The following is a 19,773-nucleotide window of genomic DNA, read 5'->3' on the forward strand; positions in this document are numbered from 1 at the left end:
TTACCAACTCCCGTGATTGGAAACAGTTGGAAGCTGGGAAACCTATGGAGTGGGAGTCTGGGAGGGGGTGGTGCAATTAACGGCAGCCAAAAGAACATTTGCAAATCGAATGCAAATTGACATTTGTCACTCGAACGTGCCCATGGCCAAATGCTGTAAATTCCATGCTGCCGAACATTCAAAATCAATTCAAAACCACTCATGGTCAGACTTTCAGTCAAGCCGAGATAGACAAAAAAAAAATATACCCATACTGCATACTGACCAAAAAAAAAAAACAAGAAAATCTGTGATGGATTTTCGCACCTTGCGGATGAAGCTAATCCTGGACGTGTTAATTATGCGGCCGGCAAGAAGTGCATTTACCTGTTCGCTTTTGTTCTTTCGCCGCCTCGGCAAATGCAAATTTCATTCTATTCAGCTCACGTCAAATATTTGTAGAGATTTCCAGAGTGCATTCTGGCACACAGGTTTTAAATCTCGCAGCCCATTGTTAATGCGTGTTGTTGCAGTTGAAAGCATTGTTGCCGTTGCATGGTCCGTTGCCGGTACATCCTCTTCCTCACTCTGTAGCCACCGTTAAAATGTTGCGGAATTTCCAGAATTCGCTTAATTCATCATGCCATTTTCCGAAAGGGTTTCCACCTAAAAACCTCACCTCTAACCCCTTTTTCGGCCGTATTTCTCCATACGAAACAGGTGCAAAATAACGCATATTTTAGATTTTCAAAGAGCTAGGCCAGTAGAGGGTTCAAAAACAAAAGGGATTGAGTAACATTTGGCCAGCAATTGGCTATGGTCATGTTAGGGAGATTTCTTATACGTAGCCTTACATTTATTATCTGGAATTACACTGGTGACTGGAGTATTAAACACATTCCGCCGAGAACCTTATGGCCGGATTGGCAACTCCATAATTTAGTCTCATCATTAATTTGGCTTTTGTGCTTTGGCCGGAACGGGCTCTTTCCTTAACCATAATAAATGCCTGTGACACCTCTTAAGAAGATTATGCACATAAGGTTGCACACCCCCTCTAAGTTGGTGCTTCTTTTTTGGCGTTGGAGTTCTATTCATGGGCCATAATCTCGATCCGTTTTGGCCGCCACAAACCAATCAAAACATGCACTTAACATTTCGGCCGAACCTCTGAGTCTGAAACCTCCGAGCCAGACATCGTTAACACACAAAACCCCAAAAAAATGAGTGTATAGATGCTGAGTCACTGGTACGTGGTCCAAAAATGTACCGCCCTCATCAAGCCCCTCCGTAGCCCCCTTGTGTTTGCTTTTCACGGACTAGCAAGCAATCAAGCGGAGCTGGTGAGGCTTTTGTGTTGCCATTGCCTCGCAGCAATCAATGCTGTATGACAGCTGGGTTAACTGCCACCTCCAAGCCCCGGCGAGGCCCTCCGAGACTCGGGATTCTCTTCGTCTTCTGTCCCCTCCACCAAGATTCTACGCTTCCTCTTGATTTCGTTAAGTAAATCTCCAACTTGGCTGGGCAACCTTCACGTGCTCGTCGTCGAAAGCCTCCTACAATAGCGGTCAAAAATGTGAAGATTTTGAATACGTCCTAGTTTTGTAGGGTTTTTTATTTTTAAAATCATATACATACATATTACTATTAAATACCTTAATTTTAGGGTGATTTATTAAAGAATGATCGATTTTTGGTCATCTACAAGTAGCGGGTATAAGTACTAAGCCTGAAAAAGGGCTTATACCTTATAGACTGAACTTTCTTTAAATGTTACTTCAAGTTCCATTGAAACCATGCCTAAAACATAGTATGTTTATTTTTTGGGAGTAAGATCTCTATAATATCACCCACTATTGTAGATTGGCGTCGCCGCCAACTGTCTGTCCAATCCGCCCGCGGTTTCCATGGCTCGCGAGATCATGATCATGGCTTTAACTGGCTCTTGGCATAGTACCAGTACGAGTTGGAGTATTTTTAACTCTTCTTTTGGTCTTCAACTGCGGCCTGCGTTTATTGTTGTCTCGTTGGGATCTTGGGTCCCCCTTTTTCTGCTCACCCTCTGCCGCTGCCGTCGGGTCTGTTTTCTTTTTAAACGCTTTTAAACACCTGAGAAACTTGCTTTTTAATGTGCGCACATGTGTGCGGCGGTCTGAGCTCGCCACGATGGAGTTGATGATGATGATGAAGATCGCTTCGCTCCACCACTCCATCGTGTCCAGCTCTCCCTCCTCCAACACAACGAGCGCGGCTTCAACTGCCTCGTTTGTGGCGCGATGATGAAGCAAATATAACAAATCTCAGAGTTATCAACCGGCGGGACGGCTCACAGCTCGGCTCTCAGCCGCACAGCTGAGTAAATCAATTGACGCGCACAATTCTTGGAATTTCTTGTCGCCCTGTCCACCCGGATGATCTCCTATATATATTCTTCTATAGCTTTTCGAGCCATTTCTGAATTGGATTCATTTGCATGGAGTAAGTGCACTGAAAGTGGGCAAGCGTTATGGTAAAGGTTTCATAAGGTTCAACCAGGGTTACGTAAAAGTATATGATAATATTTGGCTTATGTACATTAGAATTCTAGATTTTGTAGAACACAGCTATAAAAAGGACATGCTTGGTGTTATAACAATTTCAAGAAACTTTGTCGAACTTTAATCGATCTTAAAAAAATAATACCTATCATACCTTTCTTAATTACCTATTAAAAATAGACTTCCTTATACCTTGAGCCTTTCTAACTTTATACATTATCGGATTAAGAAAAGGTTGAAAGTATAGATCTAGTGATTTAGAGATCTTTTCTTTTATTTAAAATTTTATAAATTATTTCGGAAGTAAAGGCTTACAAATTACATAAACATTTTGGGTTAAACCCTTGCTTTGATGTGAAATCAATTTTTTTTATTTGAGAGTAAACCCATTAGACCATTTCTATGAAATTATTTTTTCTAAGCCCGGCTTTCTGCGCCAGTGTAAAATTACAGCCAGACAAGGACGTTAATGGTTCGATGTGCCATGGTCGATGGTCGATGGTCGCTGGTCGCTGGCTTGGAGCCCCCATGGGCAATGTCAGACAAAGACGCGATCGAGATTTATACCTAAATGATTAACCATTTTCCCGCACCCGTCCCTGGCCCCAGGAACCCTCTGGCCTCTGTAAATGTATCTGAATCTGCGGCTGTGGGTGCCACTTGGTGTGAATTTGTAATGCGTCTGCCTGGGTTCGGTTTTCTTTTTTTTTTGTTCGTCGGCTGCCTTCTTTTTTTCATTTTTTTGTTGGTATGCACTGCTCGGGGCCGCTTCCTCCGCTGGCTGCTGCACTTCTTCTGGCCATTCTTCGGCCGGCGATTGACACCTGCATGCATTTCTCGTTTCTCAGGTGTGCAGTCCGATCTCAGGTGTGCGTGTGCGTGTGTGTGAGTGTGACTGGGACTGGGACTGAGACTGGGACTGAGACTGTGTTTCTTTATTTCATTTCTTCATCGTCGTCTTCGGAGCCTTCGCCGAGGTTGAGTCATCGGCCATTAAAAACCGATATTGTTGCTGTGATTGGAAAGGATTCCAGTGCTCATCTCAGGTAGTTTGTTTGTGATTATTGTCCCAACAGGCATGACGTGTCCGGTTTTATCGGTAACCTTAGACCTTCCCTGGGTCTCCACTTTTCTCACTCCCCCGCCAGCTGTCCTAATGCATTTTAATTAAGCAAAATGCATTAAAGTAAGGTATTGGCTCAGAAAGAGTGTCTTCGGGCAGCCGAAGACAACATTTCGCCACCAGACAATCTCCACCTTTTTTGGCCCAGAAACAAGGTTACGGTTACATTACCGTTACTGCGCCTGTGCGCAGGTGTGCGAAAGCATTAAAATTCCACTCGAGGCCAGAAGAAACTAAACCAACAACAGCCACAAAAGCGACACAAAAAGATCGCTAAATGGTCGAAAAATTTCACAAAAGCTCCGAGCTCTCGTAGCACATTAAAATGCTGGCGATCACTCCTCATCCGCCCGACCCGTTTTCTCCCATCAGCTCAGGGTCTCGGGGAAGGAAAATTAAATGACTGCCCAAAGTTCAGGCTTCTTCGCCTCGATGCCAGAGTGCAGCCACAAAATACGCCTCTACTTAAAAATAAGTTGCACAAAAAAATTCGCACGACACTCAAATCACGACCAAAACAGCTAAAACTTAGTCTACACTTGGGAAAAATATATACTAGCTGGTAAATAAATTTATCCTTGAAATAGTACAAGTAAGAGAGTATTATTCATAGAATATTTCTCTATAAATCGATATAAAAAAGAAAAGTTAAGCTTAAACGACAGAAGAAGTATGTCTTAATATGAAACACCTCTATTATTCTGAGAACTATTCAAAAATATTGAAAAAATGTGTCTCTAAAATAAAAAGAAATTAACATAAAATCGTTTTAGACAAAGTTAAATATATCTTCTAAAAGTAATGATTTGTTAAAGAAAGGTTAGATGATTTCATATTTTAGAAGAATTATTACCTAAAAGAGAGACACATTTTTGTTAAAAATTTCCTCAAGAAAATCAATACCGAAAAATATATTTTCAAGTGTGTTAAAAATTCATGTTTCTTCTTTTCGCAGTTGGCAAACAATTTCAGCTTCAAGTTCAATGAAGTTCAACGCGAAAAACGTGCGGGAGCAAAGGAGCGGCCGGGAGCTTGGAGTCCCAGTATCCAGTACTGAGTACCCAGTATCGAGTATCCAATACCCAGTTAAAAGATACCCAAAGGCTAGGGACTTCCATGGCTCCAATGCCAATCATCATAACTGGGCAATCAAATTAGTTGGCATTGTTGCTGTTCAAGCCGATCGGCTGTCATTAATGAGGGAGCTTTAGCTTTATCGTGCGGAAGCAGCAGCTCCTTCGAGTTATTGATCTTGCAGGTGTTCGCCTGCAAAAGCTGCGTCATTGATTAGCCCCAGAAATCGGACTAGACCGACGACGATATACAATATATACATATATTCAAGGAAAGCAAGCCAACAGCCACAAATGAATGCAACACAATAGGAGTAAGCAGGCAACAGCCATTACAACAACATTAAGTGGCAGGCAGAGAGTTACTGGACAGTTGTCGGTTCGTTTTGCAGCTGCCAAAAACATAAGTCACGATTTTCGCTTTTGTTAATTCATCAACGAACAATTTGCATTTTTTCCCAAATCATTTTTTTCCCCGTGAGGGATACCCTTCGCCTTTTCGGGATACTACAGCTGGTCGCGAAGGTTGATACGATTTAATGCTTAAATAATCATAATCCGTATTTAGGTTTTTTTATCTGACAAACAAATCATACAGATTTTGTTTTGTTATCGGGTTTACCCAATCTTTTATTATGTTTGTTTCCGGAATATAGTGTTTCCTTGATTATGATTTGTTTCTATAATATTTAATTATGAATATTTTGTGGGATGCTTCCTTGAGATTTCTTTATTTTGGTTTTTAAGTTGACTTTATACTGAAGTCTAGTAACTAGATCAGTTAGATATTCCATATAACTAAATCCAAAACTTATTATCTTTATTTAAAAAGTAAAATAGAAGAATCTTTGTTGTGATTTATCTAACATTTTCCAAGATTCTTTAAAATCAATATTGTTAAAGATAGAATATATACATATTCTATGTTAGTACCCCTTTTTAAGGGTATTTCTTCTGCATTTTTTAAACTTATGAAAAGTATCAACTTTTATCTGTATCTGTATCCATTTCTTTAACGATTTCTTTGGCTCGTTAATCTTAATTTTTTCTCTTTCGGGACAACCCTTGGCAGCCTCAGTTGTCGTTTTGGACACAGATTCAGTTTTCAGTTTTCAGTTTTCAGTTTGCTGTTGCAGTTGCAGTTGCAACTTTAATTAGCATTTTTACGCCAACAACTACAAAGAGACTGCAGCAACAACTGCAATTATCCAACTCGATTACAGTTGCGGGTGGATTATTGCAGCTCCTGCAACTGCAGCAGCAACTGCAACAGCCACAGCAATTGCAACTGGAACAGCAACTACAAAACTGGCAGCTGCAACTGGAAAATGCAACTTAGTTGGCTAAGCCTCAGACCATTTCCCATTCCCAGGCTGGAATTTCAGTCAGACAGTAGGCCCCTTTCCCCTTTTCTCCATTCGGTTAACGAATTTCAATTAAACGGCCCGTCAAGCGCGATAAGAGCCAAGAAAGAGATCCACTACTTTGGCTTCAACCTCAGCTCAGCTCCATCTCTATCTAGTGGCCTTCTGGTGCTCAGACTCTGAAGATCCCAGTGCAATCCCATACGATCCGTCCGGTAGCCGCTGTGACAGCAATGTGTTAACAATTTTCGCGCCACAGCTGCTGCGGCATCTGCAACTGTTGCCAGTGGGATCCCAATGCCGATCTCTATCCCGATCCCGCTCTTAAGCCCGAGTAGCCTCTGTCAGCCTCTGTCTGAGACAGCACTCCAAGTAGCCTAATTACGAGTCAAACTCTGACATAGATTGCTCTTGGTGGCAGCCGACAGTAGCCAATTGGCCAAGTGGCAACGGCTTCAGCTTCTGCTTTTGTTTTTCCATCTAGCTCTAAAATTAATTCAGACTTGGCCTTGAGGGTCTAAACTCTAGAGGGTCAGGTCGCGAACTTCATATAAAGACTAAAATATTAGCTTATTTTGAGGACAAAGCTATATCTTTAAAGGGTTCTTCCTTTAGGCTTTGATTTCAACTGAAACCCCATGCCCCTTTTTTAGCCAATATCTCAGCCACTTAATTTACTCAAAAGGGGTTAACTCTTTCTGCCCTGTTATTAGGGGGTTTCGTGTTTAATTCTCATCAGCATTTCGGCCACCGAAAGAACCCCAATTTGAAAGCCAAAACAGCTACAGCAACAGCAGCCCAAAATGTTAAACACAAATCAAATTAAGCTCTTGTTACAGAGTCAGCCCCAGTATCGCGGACCATTAAAAGTTTCACCACATGATTCCCGTTAATGTTGCACATACAAAGAAAACATGCAACACGCCGAATCACAAGTAACACCCAATAATTCACTTGAAAAAATGCATAGATATTATAATGATAATTTTAAAAAGGTTTTGAGCCATAATGCCTAATATTCGTTTATAGAAATTTTAAAATATGAGTAATTTTAACACATTTTTGAGCTTAAGTTAGGAGCAGTAATTAATAATGTTAAAAGGTAAAGGTATTCTAAAAATCTCCCTAGAGTTATTCAATTATTTTTGATTAACTATAAACTTCTACTATTATTTCAAATATCTTATACCTATTTTTCTAAATTTTTTACAGTGTCCTTGATCCTGCTGGGAAAGCCAATGCCCATGGCTTAAGATTTCGGTTAAATGGTTGATCTGAGAGCCGCAGGCCAAAAAGCAGCGACATCGATGAGCCGACAACTCCCCTGAAATCCTCGATGCAAACTCGATTCTCTCCCCCCGCAGAACCAAAACTGAAAAAAAAGTTCACGATGTGGCAAAGGAGGTCGCACAGTGCCTGCGATCGAGATTCGCCTCGTAATTACACTTAAGTACCGACAACAAGCGCGGAGGCAACAACGAAACCGAATTCAAGCCGCAAATTAAATGGCCAAAAGGCGCTTTCGTCCTGGCGCAAAGTGAATTGTAATTGCGATTGAGCCAGGCCAACAGAAAGAGACTCGCCGTTTGCAGGAGGTTGCAGTTGCAGTTGCAGTTGCAGTGGTTGCCGCATTTGGTGGCAGCTGTGAACGGAACAGAGCGGCAACAGAGGCAACACTCGAAGCGCGACTAAATGCGCAAAAATGTGGCCAAGACGGTAATTTACAATTGCAGCCAGTTGTTGCATGCCCCGCAACGGCAATTTGGACACACGGGTGTGTGGATACCGATACCCTACCTTCAGGGCAAATGTTCTGGACTTTTTTCAAGAATATTAGAATTTAAAGGAGAAAAATTAAGTGCTTTTAGTAGTTGCGGAAAGTGAACTTTAATTTCAAAAAAGATTCATGTAGAGGAGAATACTGTTTTAAGCTTCTAAGATTCTAACGCCTTGACTTGTACCCCATTTCTAGGATTGTTGAGAGCATTGGTTTCTACTTATATTTTAAGGATTCTTTCTTATCAAAGTCATGTAGTAGGTTGTGTTTCTATATATTAACGCAGTGGTTAGTAAAACCCTTCTATTTTAAAAAAATATATATATTTAAGCGCCTTTATGATATGATATAATGTACAATATGCAATGCCACCATTTGGTTAAATAATTGAAATAAAAACTTAATTTTTTATACAATTTATTTTTTATATTTATCCATCTCCAAAGTAGCTACCTTACCAGTCATCAAAGTCCAATCATTTCGCAGCCCTTTAGAAAACAATCTGCCAAAAGCTACTGTGATTCCAAGTGGAAGACTGAGTCAGATCGGTGGACTGTGGGCTCCTGTTGGCTGGCCAAATCGAAAAAGTGTTCGGGACAGGAAATGTTGGGCCCCCAGACCCCAAAGAACGAGCCGGAGGAGGCGCGACAGAAGCCCAAGAAGAATGCAAACATGAAACACGATAATTGAGCAGCGTGGAAAAATTGCCAAAGACGCGAAATGGACAAATACGAATTACAGTATCCAAATCAGTGTCTTCCTGCCCATGGGGCATTGGCAACAGCTCTGCAGATACCCCAGTGGACGATTCAGAAGACCCAGCTCCTGGAGGGAGGTTTCTCCAGCTCCTGTTGCTGATGCAATTTTGTATGTTGCGGCAGCTGCAAAATTCATTTGACAAAAGCACCGAGTGAAATCAAAACAAAAGGGGTAGCCACACTGAAAGAAAAGTCTATCTCAACAAATCCTTTCTTTATCGAAGGTTTCTGAGTTAGTTAAGTAATTTTTTTCTCTGCAAATGGGGCAGGAGTTGGGGAAGATGCAAAGATCGCAGCAAAAGCAAACCCAATCTCCGCTGCGAAGAGAATTCAAATAACTTGGCGTTTAATTTATGGGAATACACGGTAGCCAAAGGAACAGAAGGAGCAGCACAAGGAGCCGACAGGAACCAGAAGGGCAGAAGGAGGAGTAGGAGCTGGAGGAGGATCCGAAGGAGGCGATATAAATATTTTGGCCCAAATTGAACTTTCCGATTGGCGGCGGCTCCTACTGCATTTTATTAATCGTGTTCGTAATTTATTTGGTCAGACATTGGCAATTTCACCCAAAAAATGGAAACTTCCTTTCGTCCACCGATATGGGTCCAACTTTTAGTCTTTATATATGTATATATATACATATATAAATCCACCCGAGGGCATCATCAAAGAGCACATAATTTACATATTTTTGCCACTCGAAGGCGCGCTAAATTGTCACAGGTGAAACGCATGCCTGGAATGATGGTAATGCATTTTATGGATACGGAGGGGCACAGTCAAGCTTGCCTAAAGTGGATATCTTTAAGTAATAATAATATTTAAACTATTGTCAGGAGAATATCTGAGCTATCTATAGGATAGTTTTTAAGTTTTGTTGACCCTTAAACCTATCCAGTATCTTATTACCTCTCGCAATTGTTTAGATTGTTAACTGCACTGTCACTCGTCGTCGGTCTGTGTAATTTGTCTGCATATTTTTATCAGGAGTCCGAGAGACAGGCCAGAAGGTTTACCAAAGAGAAAAAGCCGGTTCCCCGCCGAAAGATAATTCCAGCCTGCTATCAAATACCGAACAAACAAACATTTGTCTTTGGCTGGCCATAAAACCGAAGGAAAATCAGTGAAGGTAAAGATACACACATAGGTTCCAAGGCCCAAGGACCACCTCTGCAGTGGTCTTATCTTATCGGTCACATTCCCATTTTCAGTTCAGAAATTCCCATTCCGAGACGATGACTTGAATAATGCCCCATGGAACACTTGTTCCCAGGCATGGGTCTACAAATAGTGAGCAGGGGCGATAGATAATGCCACACAGATGAGGCAGAGCGAAATGATTGTTGGCTAATTGTCTAGTTATCCCAGCGAGAGGAGATCTGAAGGTTGTGAAAGTCAAGGTACAGAAATATATATCACTTGAAGGTGACTTAGAAATCATGTTTTTAAGGGTTTTATTTAAAAAAGTGAAACAAAGGGATTAATCATTCAAATGTGCCTTATATGACTTAAATTATACCTACCAATATTTTGGGAAATGAAGAGACTCAAGAATGTGTTTAGTAATGATGGTAATCTTTTCAAAACTCCTCAAACCACCCTCTCACATATGTCTCTGCTTCCCCGCTGACTATTTCTATGATTTTCACTACAAAAATAGGCACTGTGTGTGCAGCCTCATAATTCCCACTTTGGGTTCTTCTGTTTGCTTGGTGTGAAGCATTATCGCAGGTACTGGAGATACCAGCTACTACTACTCCCAGTCCCAGGCCCGGCCATTCATATGCTGCCTGCTATCTGGCGAAACCATCCGAAGTCCCCTCAAAGTCGTATCCGAATCTAAAATCCACTTGAGGAGATGCGTTTGCACGTGTGCATCGTGTGGAAATCTCTGTTGACATTCCAGGAACCTCCTAACCTTTTGATATTTTGCCGACACAACGGTTTCGCATTACCCGCCAGGATCTCACGTCCCTGTCTACGTTTCCTTTTTTTTTTCTTCATTTTCTGGTTATTTAATTTTTTGAGGGACGTATTTTGGAATGGCTTTAATAAGCGTTAAGTTGTCGGGCTCACACAAAACCGATTAAGAACAAATTGTATGCAGAAGGCGACTCAATTTTCTCATCCTCATTCCCATGGCGATATCCCGAAACGAAAAGGATGTGGCTCCCTATCCTGCTGCTGTATTTATTGTGTGTTGCTGCTGCTGATCCCGCCCCGAGGCTCTCGATCGGTTGCAACTTGCAACCAGTGTTCAAATTAATGAGCCAAAGATTTGTTAATTTTCGTGGCTCATTTCGGAAAAATTCGAAAGAATGCACGCATGTGCACTTGGAGAAATTTGATATTGTATCTTGAAGTTTTATTTATTTAATTATAATTAAAAATAGACAAGGAATAATGTTTCTGAGATCAACAATAAAAAAAGTGAACTAGATTCTTTGTTACACAAACCTTTTTTGATTGCATTTTAAGATAATAATTTTTTAAAAATAATTTTTTTAATCTTTATTTTTTATTAAAAGGTTTTCCAAGTGCATCGCGACTGAGGGCGTGGCACACACGCATCACATTAATCGTCGGGCAGGGCAAACAAACCGCATAATGCCATCGCATCCCGGCTCCATTCCTCATACCTCATCCTCGTCCAGGGGCATTCGGGCTTTGCCTCCGAGAATATTAATGAGTTTTGAGTTTAGATTGAGGAATGCACCGTACATCTCTCTGGTGGGGGGCATCCGAAGGGGACAGAGGTCGTGAACAAGTGCAGACGTGTGTGATTTGGAACTAAGAGACGATCCCTGCATGTGGTATGTGGCTGTCCCCTGATCTCGGATCACCGAGGTCGTTGTCTGTTGGATCGATGGTGGTGCATCGCCTTCAGGGGTTTCAAGGGGTTTTTTTTTTAGAGGTTTCAGGTTTACGAGTATCGCTGCACCCGAGGGGGCCGATTATCTCGCCACCGATGAGGCATTTAATTATTCCAATTTGGCGTGGCAGGCACTTGTCGATTGTTTGGAATTTCTCCACCACCACCACCAGTCGCCACTCGGATATTTTCTCCGATTGGCTTCCCGGGAATTCCATTTACACGCCACTCCGATTAGGTTCTGGTTCCTTGGAGCCCATTCATATCGTAATGTTCTTATGTACATAACTCGATTAAAACGATCGTTTGACCGCTTCAGGGAAATCGTCTTTCCTACTAAATATTATCAGGAGCTTGGGTTTGGGTTCGGGTTCGAGTTCAGGGCATTTCATTTTGATGTAATCGCTCTACACTTATCACTTGGGACTCCATAAATCGGGGGGCAAATATTTAGCCTGCATTAGGTCATCGTGGCCTGATAAAGCCAGACCAAAAACAAGTACAAATATGTAATGTAAGTGACTGCCCTCCATCCCCAGGAGACCCAACTTATGCCTCAAGTGCAGCGCGTGAGTTGGGTAAACACTGACAAGAAGGAAACCCAGCTCCCAAGTCCCAGCTCTCCACATCCAAGACCAATCCGAGACGTTTACGTGGTCTGGCACAGGAAATGCAGTACATTTATGCCGTTGGATCGACCCGGGAACGTCATATTTTAGTGCAGCGAAAGTCGTTGATAAGAAATGTAATTCATGGTAATAGCAATGACAAGCCAAGTCCCAAGGAGTTGAACAGTGGGTCTATATAATGAGTTTTAGTTATATATTATGAATATCTATAACCATTGGTTGTTGATATTCTTAACAACCTAGTATCTTCATAGGATATCTTTTGGTGATCAAGAAAATTGCTTAAAACTCTATTGAAGAATGCTATAGTTTTGGGTTTATTTGAAGCCTGTTTTCAGAAAATTCCTAAAGATAATTTCCTGCATTTTATAGTTAAATGGACTTTAATGAATTCGCCACACTGTCCTGGTGCACTCCACATCGTTTCAACATCAACAAGTGGATCCACAAACTCACGCACACCGCACACTGCACACGGATCAGAAAGTGGCACATAAAAATACATATTCGAATGTGTACATTAGTGTGTTTGCCCTCGGTCGGGCGAATTATGAAGTGTCATGTTTGTCATGACCAAATCCATGTCCATGGCAATATGAGGTATCGAGTTACGTCGCTGGTTAGCCCACAAAACCCAGCACTGTTTCTCGAACCTGAGGTGCTCGGTTTGGGGTTTTGGATTTTTCCCAGGCAAGTGACCGTAGAACTTTCGGGTGAAAGAAACCGAAAGAATCGACTGTAAGATAGATACTTCTTATGTACCCAAAGTAAAAGATGGAGAAGTAGTAGAAGAAGTCACGTTGTGACCCCAAGTCGGGTACCATTATGTTTTATGTCTCAGACCAAAAGGTCTGTGACAGTTTTATGGTGCGTTTCGATTTGGATTCAGATATTTTTTTCAGGTTTTTTTTTCGGTTCGGTTTCTTTTGGAGCCATTTTAACACTTTACGAAATTTAATACAAGCCGCATTCATATGCATAATGTAATTCGAGATTTATTGTATGAGTATTGAGAAAAGAGACTGAATTTGAATGCCGTCGAGAACCCACATAAATGCCAACGATCGGCGTGTCCAATTTTCGGTGCGATTAACGCTCAAAATTATCCCCAACTCCCTTCCCTCTCCACCCCAGCACACACAAGACTTAACTGGATCGGCTTTCTATATATACACACACACACATATATATATATGTATATAGGAGTGTGGATAATAGACTGGAAATTATGTTTTTATTGAAATAAATTAAGTGCACGTGCGCCTATGTGGGCTGTCTGTGGATTTCCGTCGATCAATTGGCCATCCGAGGAGAGGCACGACGATAAGATGACAATTGGCCAGAGTCTGTGGCAAGAATCGGGGGCAGTTTCTGGGAACGGATGTGCACAGTTCTCTAATGCCGCCCTGCCCCTATGCCAGTGCAAATGTTAATCTAATCAAGTCCATTGCCCCAGCCCCCGGGGAGAGCTGCAGCCGTCAGAGAAATTAAGAATTTCAATGATGACTCAAATTCGAATGCAGCTGAGAAAACAAAAGCTGACTATCTTCCACCCAGATGCTGAGGGCAGGCAAATATGTAATAGGATTCTAGACTCTTTATTTAATAAACTCTTTCATAGTGTGGTAGAATAAAACTTTCATACTAACTATAAAACTTTCAAAAATCGAATGGTTTTTGCTAAAAGATTTTATTATTTCAGCTCATTTTTTACTTATAAAATGTTATACCCTCAGTAAGACTATTAAATTGATTGAAAATATTTATAAATTTATTTTTAATAATAAATTATATATATAAAATAAATAACCCTTCTTATAATCTCAATAGTAATAAATTTGTAGATTTTGTCTTTCCCAATCTAGATCAAATTATATTTTGGCCGAGATAATAACTATTATGGCAAATATATCACAATGAAACCAATTCCAAATCCTGGCATAATGTATGCCTCATGTTTCGCATTGGCTCTTTCAAAAGATATTACAAACGGCCTACAGGTAAAACAGATCAGAGCCGGGTCAGCACACCTTCCCCACAGGCAATGCCAACAAAATATGTCCGACACGAAATTTATTTAATAATATAAACAAAATGTGCGCCAAATTGCGTATCCAAGCAGCCATGTTACAACACATGCAAAAAATATACCAGTATGTGTTTAAAGTCTATAAGAAATGGTAGCTAACGGTGGCCGAAATGGCCAATGCAGTTTGCCTAGTTGGACATTAACAGGTCGTAAACCTTTTGGCGCGACCAAACAAAAGACAGGCGCTGAAACCACTTGGCACCACACTCTCCTCCCACTCCCACATCTATTCCCATCACCCACTCCCAATCACAATCCCAGATCCCTGGGAGCTGAGCCGAAATCTGAGCCAAGCTCACATCGGCCATAACAATAACAAAACGCTGGCTCTGTCAAATAAGTCCCAAAATAGCAACGCAAATTTGACCAGAGACATAAATAAGTTTTATTGTTGGCCAGCCGCCGTGGCCATTTTTTCCGGTTTTGGTTTTGGGTGCGGGTGGTGGTTCACCATGGTGTGGCGTGATGTGGTGCGCCAGAGCCACATGGCCGACGGGCGCCAACCACAAGCGCTGGTGGAACAGAGCGCACCACCAAAGTCAGTGGCTAAACATGAATTCATTTTCGAGGGGTACTGTCTTGGCATTATCTATTCAAGTGTTTAAAGGCTTTAACTATTTTTATATTCATTCAACGCCATTTAAGCATTTATTTTACGTTTATTTTTATTAATTAACTCTTTTCATAATCTTTATGATAATTACTCTAAAAAAAACTTTAAAAATATAATTTATTATACACTTAAACCGTTTTTGTGTATTTTGGTGAGGTAATTAGTTTTTCTTATAGATATAATACCCGGTACCTGGCATCCTTTACCACTCTATCTATTCCTCTTAAGTTCAAGTTTGTTCTTTTAGAGCATCTTTAACCCTCTTGAACCACCGCCCCTGACCAAAAGTGGTGCAGTCTGGTGTTGTGGAGCTTAGTTGTGGGTACGGGCGGCCGCGTGCTTTATTATTATTAAATATTACGTACATTTGCTGTCCGTACATTTGTTTATTGGCTCGCCATGGCGATCGCGCCTATAAGCAATCGTCATAATTGAATTCCAGCAGCGGGCGTTACTCCATCCAGTTACCGCTAGACGATGGCCCAGCCCTGGCCGCCTGTCCGCCTGTCCGTGTGTCCGTCTGTCCGTTTCTTTTTTCGCCCAGCACGCCCCCTCGCCTCCCAAGATCTTCAGCGGTTGCGTGTTGTGGCGGCGCTGAGAATTTGATCGATTCGTTCGATTAGTTTGCGGAACATGCAATCGACACGCAGCATTCTCTTTCAATTGCTCGCCTCGGTTCGTTTTCGTTTTGGGTTTCAATATTGCTGTTGCCGTATAATATATACATATATCTATCATTGTAGATCGATTGTTGCTCTGGGTGCTGTTGATTCAATTTACCCCAACTGGAGCTCCAGCCGTTGGGAAATTGTCTCATTCCAAAGCCAGACAGCTCGGTTTGGGTCAAATGACAACTCGTAATGTCGGACAATTAATACTTCTGTAAGGTGTGGCCGACCAGTTAAGGTCAAACTAGCTTGTCTGGATTACCAGGAAATTGAAAATCAAATTCCAAAGATGGGTATTAAATAGACTCCATTCTGATTACAATATCAACTTCCCACTCATTGGGCTTTTCCTATTATTCTCCCAATAGAAAGAAACCAACTAAAAATGGTATAGGCCTATTATAAAGATCTCCAAGGGACCGCTTTTTATCCATTCAGTCAAATACGTAGAATTTCTAACAGTAGATACCTTTTTTGCTGTTCATTTTGGAAACAATGGAGCAGCTTAAATTACAATCCCCCAGAAGCCCACACACGACACGGGAGAAGACCTCACCGAAACGGGCAACTGGAACAACTGGGGCTGCCCATCAGCTTTTCCGGACATGGCAGAGACATGGATGGAGATCTCCGGGTTGGGGGTCAGTGGCTCGTTTTACAAGGCTTTCAAAAGGAGATTTGAATATTTTAGGAGCCGCACGGCGACATTTCAATGGACAACAAGTGCCACGCAGCCTCTTGGCGACAAATGGCAGAGGGAGAAGACTTTACACTGAAATGAATTTGGGGGGTTCCAGTGTGTGGAGTTAAGAACTTTTTTAAATTTTAAACATTTAATTAAAAAAATGAAACTCGCAAATCTAAAAAACATTCTTGTTAAGTTCGATTTTGGATTTCTCGACCAGTGTAATTCCTATCCCGGCTCTGACTCTGGATCTCCGGTTGGGGGTCTTTTGGCGGAGCGACCTGGTCTGCAGGTGGTCGTCGTACAACTCTATTTTTTATTTTGTCGCGCTCGCCAAAGACTTGGCAGCGGTGGTCGGTCGTTTATAAGCCAGGCCAGTGGCTACTAGCCATCCAGCCAGCTAGCCAGCCAGCCAAACCAACAAGCCAGCCAGCCAAATTCCCCCACTTGGCTTTTGTCGGCAACGGTCGTCGGACATCGTCCATAGAATGCATCGCATTCTTGCAGATACATCTGCATCTGAATCAGTATTTGTATTTGGGTTTGTATTTGTATCTGTATCGGAATCGCGATCGTCTGCCGGACTGGCTGGTGGCTGCATTTTATGCACCTTTTGGTATGTTCATTGTGAATTTATTGGACTCGATTTTATCGCTCAAACAAATGTTGCATTTTACAAGTGGTTCAAGTGCTTGCCAACGTTAGCTTAAAGACGGCGCTTATTAATGAGCCAGGAGTAGTTGGATGTTGGAGCTCAGAGCTCTTGCCTCTTGTTGCAAGCTGCAAGTTGGGAGCGTGCCCGATATCTTTGTGCTGGCGCTCCATGCCAGCGGGAGTGTGTTTTTTTTTCTGTTTGGGGTGCGCCTTTCTGCGAGTGGGCTGCCATATCGCTTATTCCCGATAAGTCAGAGCCACGTTCGCCCGGCTTTTCGGCCAAGTCAAGACAAACAAATTGCGGCAATCAGTCAGGGGTAGTCAGTCAGTCAGGCCGCACAATTAATATCGAATTAAGTCGACTGGCCGGCGGCTTGAATAAAAAATTCATCCAAATTGCCGCTTAAGCCATATAAGCAGGAAACTCAACCAGATTTGACAATCGAAGCATGTAGGAAGTTGCCACGAAAATTGAAATCCATTAAAGGCTGAGAACCCCCAATAAACCCGAAGTCAATGCTCATTAGACCTTTGAATCCGATTCCAAATTACAGCAATCAATCATTCAAACCATTCGAGTTTCCACTTTTCCATTTCGATGGACTCACGCAATGGAAAAAAAGGACGAAACAGGAGCACCTGCGATTATAGCGGGCAATCATAGTGTTAAACATGAAAACCACAACAGCACTGAAAGAAAAAAACAGACCATATTTGAAAGATTAGATTCAGGAAGTAGGTTTGCTGTTTGAATTTTAAAAACCCAGAAACAATTATCCATTTTGGTGGTCCAAGCTATAAGGTGTTTAAATGCAACACCTTAAAGTGCATAATATTTTAATAAATTATGGAATTTATTGCTGGATTTTAAATTGAAATGAAATTTTATTGGTTTCAAGTATACACTACCTGAATATTAATTCCCAAAAGACCAAAGGTGATCCCTCAAAAAATACCAGGAAAATTTTCCTCTTTATGCTGACGGATTTTTAATGAGAAAAGAGAGAATAAAAGGTTTATTTCTTGCAGTGCATCAAATCGATATCACTTATTATTTCCTCATGTACAAGAACCCTAAACATCAATCAAGCCAAGTCGGTGGGTCAATGGGTCAACATTCGACTCAAGGCGGGTTCACTTGTCACTGGCAAGTGCCTCAAATGTCACCTAACAAACCGAAGAAGGTGGCAACTAGGGGAGGCGCCTGTGGCAGGGGCAGGCAAATTGCTGTCACAAGCGCCAAATTATGCACTCGCCCAGTGGCTCGGACTTAATCGAAGACAAACATCTAATTGACATAAAGCCGACATGCTAAACGACATCGACATCGGCCTCCGTTGGAGCTTAGCTAATAATGACTCTTTTGGCTGCAGAGTGGCTCTTGGAGTTGCCCTGTTGTTGCTGCAATGTTGCTGTTTCGATGCAGCATTGCTGCTGCGTACCACAACGACGACATCCCATATCTCACATCTTTTGCCGATATTTATGGCCCAGGTTCAAGAGTTCAAACGCTGCCAACTTAGGGGGAAGACGGAGAGCTCGGTTTAATCAAGGCCCGGGCCAAGTCGATTAATTAGAGACTTACGAGCCCGAAAACGGGAAAACCAATAAGCTACACGTACACAGGTGCGAACCTGTTGTCCGAACTCCCGGGACTCGAGTTCTTGGGAGTGAAAGGTGCCTAGAAGCCTCGGCCCTCGGGCATGTCAGCCCGGACGGACAGCCATCAGGCGAAAAATGGAAACCCCAGGAAAAAAAGCACCTGACAGCCAGCCGGAGCCGTCAACAATATTCATCTGAAAGAGGTCATAAAGCAAACAGTTTAGGGTGAAAGGTGCCTCGCTGGTGAAGAGTGCGCGGACATGCAACATGCAACACTTCCAAAACGCCACAAAAAGTCAAGGATGAAAGTTTAACTTTGAAATCAGAAGAAAAAGATACACTTACTTTAATTATTTATTTAAATTTATAGATTATTTGGTTTCTAGATAGAATGCTTTTATATTCGTTTAAATATGAAATAAAATCTTTATAATAGAAGGATCTTTTACTTAAAAAAATTTGATATAGCATAAATTAAGACGAGATACTAAAATTTAAGAAAGACTTTAATAAAGTCTATTGCATTCTAAAAGTTTGAAAACCACTTTTTTCTATCCTTAATCATTTTTTTTAGATTTATTTTTAAAAGTTCCGCTCATAAATCATATTGAAACCAAATCACTTAAGTATTTATTTAAAGAAGCCGACTAGAATTGTTTACATTAAAAAACTAAGTGCCAACTAAAAATTGTTTGTTTAAAATTGTTTTTTTTTATTACTTAAATATTTTGCAGTCTTTAGAGTGTTTAGCCATTATAAGTGTCGGAATGGCTTGAACGTTAAAAAGCAGAGAATATTTTGGCCACAATCGCAATACCCTCTGCCGGGTTATAAAATTCAAGAAAGAAATATGTCTGAAAATGGCTTGGCTATAATTAATTTGCCGTGGCGGCTCTTGTAGATGCTGGATGTTGGGGTATTGCTGTTATTGCTGCTGGCAGACAAAATCAAAAAAGTCACTTATGACTGACACTTTGCATATGAGGCGGCAACCCTACAGCATCCCCCGCCCCCGCCCCACTACCACCTGTGGTGGAGCATGGCAAGCGATGAAGATGACTACCCAGACATGCAGTGACTTATGATTTTTCAGTGGAATCTTCACTTTTCCAGCCCCTCCAATGATTTACAGAAAAAGTTACGAGCGTTTGATTTACGATCGAGGGAGAAGCCAAAGAGTAGAGTTTTTTGGGCGTGTTGTATGTTGCCTGTTGCCAGTTGCCAGTTGCCTTTGCCGCTGATGGATTTGTCAAGTTTGTGGGTCAAGAGTTGCTACTTTTGCTGCCGGGCGAGAAGATTTCCGCCAAGCGATGATTACTCAAAATCACAGCCACATTTCAGAGCCACAGC

At 41.7% G+C, this 19,773-nt stretch overlaps 1 long non-coding RNA gene across 1 annotated transcript; it reads right to left on the reverse strand.

Annotated features, from left to right (window-relative positions):
- Window positions 1-1,576: 1,576 nt before the first annotated feature.
- On the reverse strand, window positions 1,577-2,514 carry LOC123257133. Its single transcript, XR_006507111.1, has 2 exons — window positions 1,834-2,514; window positions 1,577-1,779 (listed from the first exon to the last, which is right to left on the reverse strand). It is a non-coding gene; the product is annotated as an uncharacterized LOC123257133 (long non-coding RNA).
- Between the last annotated feature and the right edge of the window lie 17,259 nt (window positions 2,515-19,773).

Source organism: Drosophila ananassae, chromosome 2R, assembly GCF_017639315.1.
Source record: "Drosophila ananassae strain 14024-0371.13 chromosome 2R, ASM1763931v2, whole genome shotgun sequence".
NCBI lineage: Eukaryota > Metazoa > Arthropoda > Insecta > Diptera > Drosophilidae > Drosophila > Drosophila ananassae.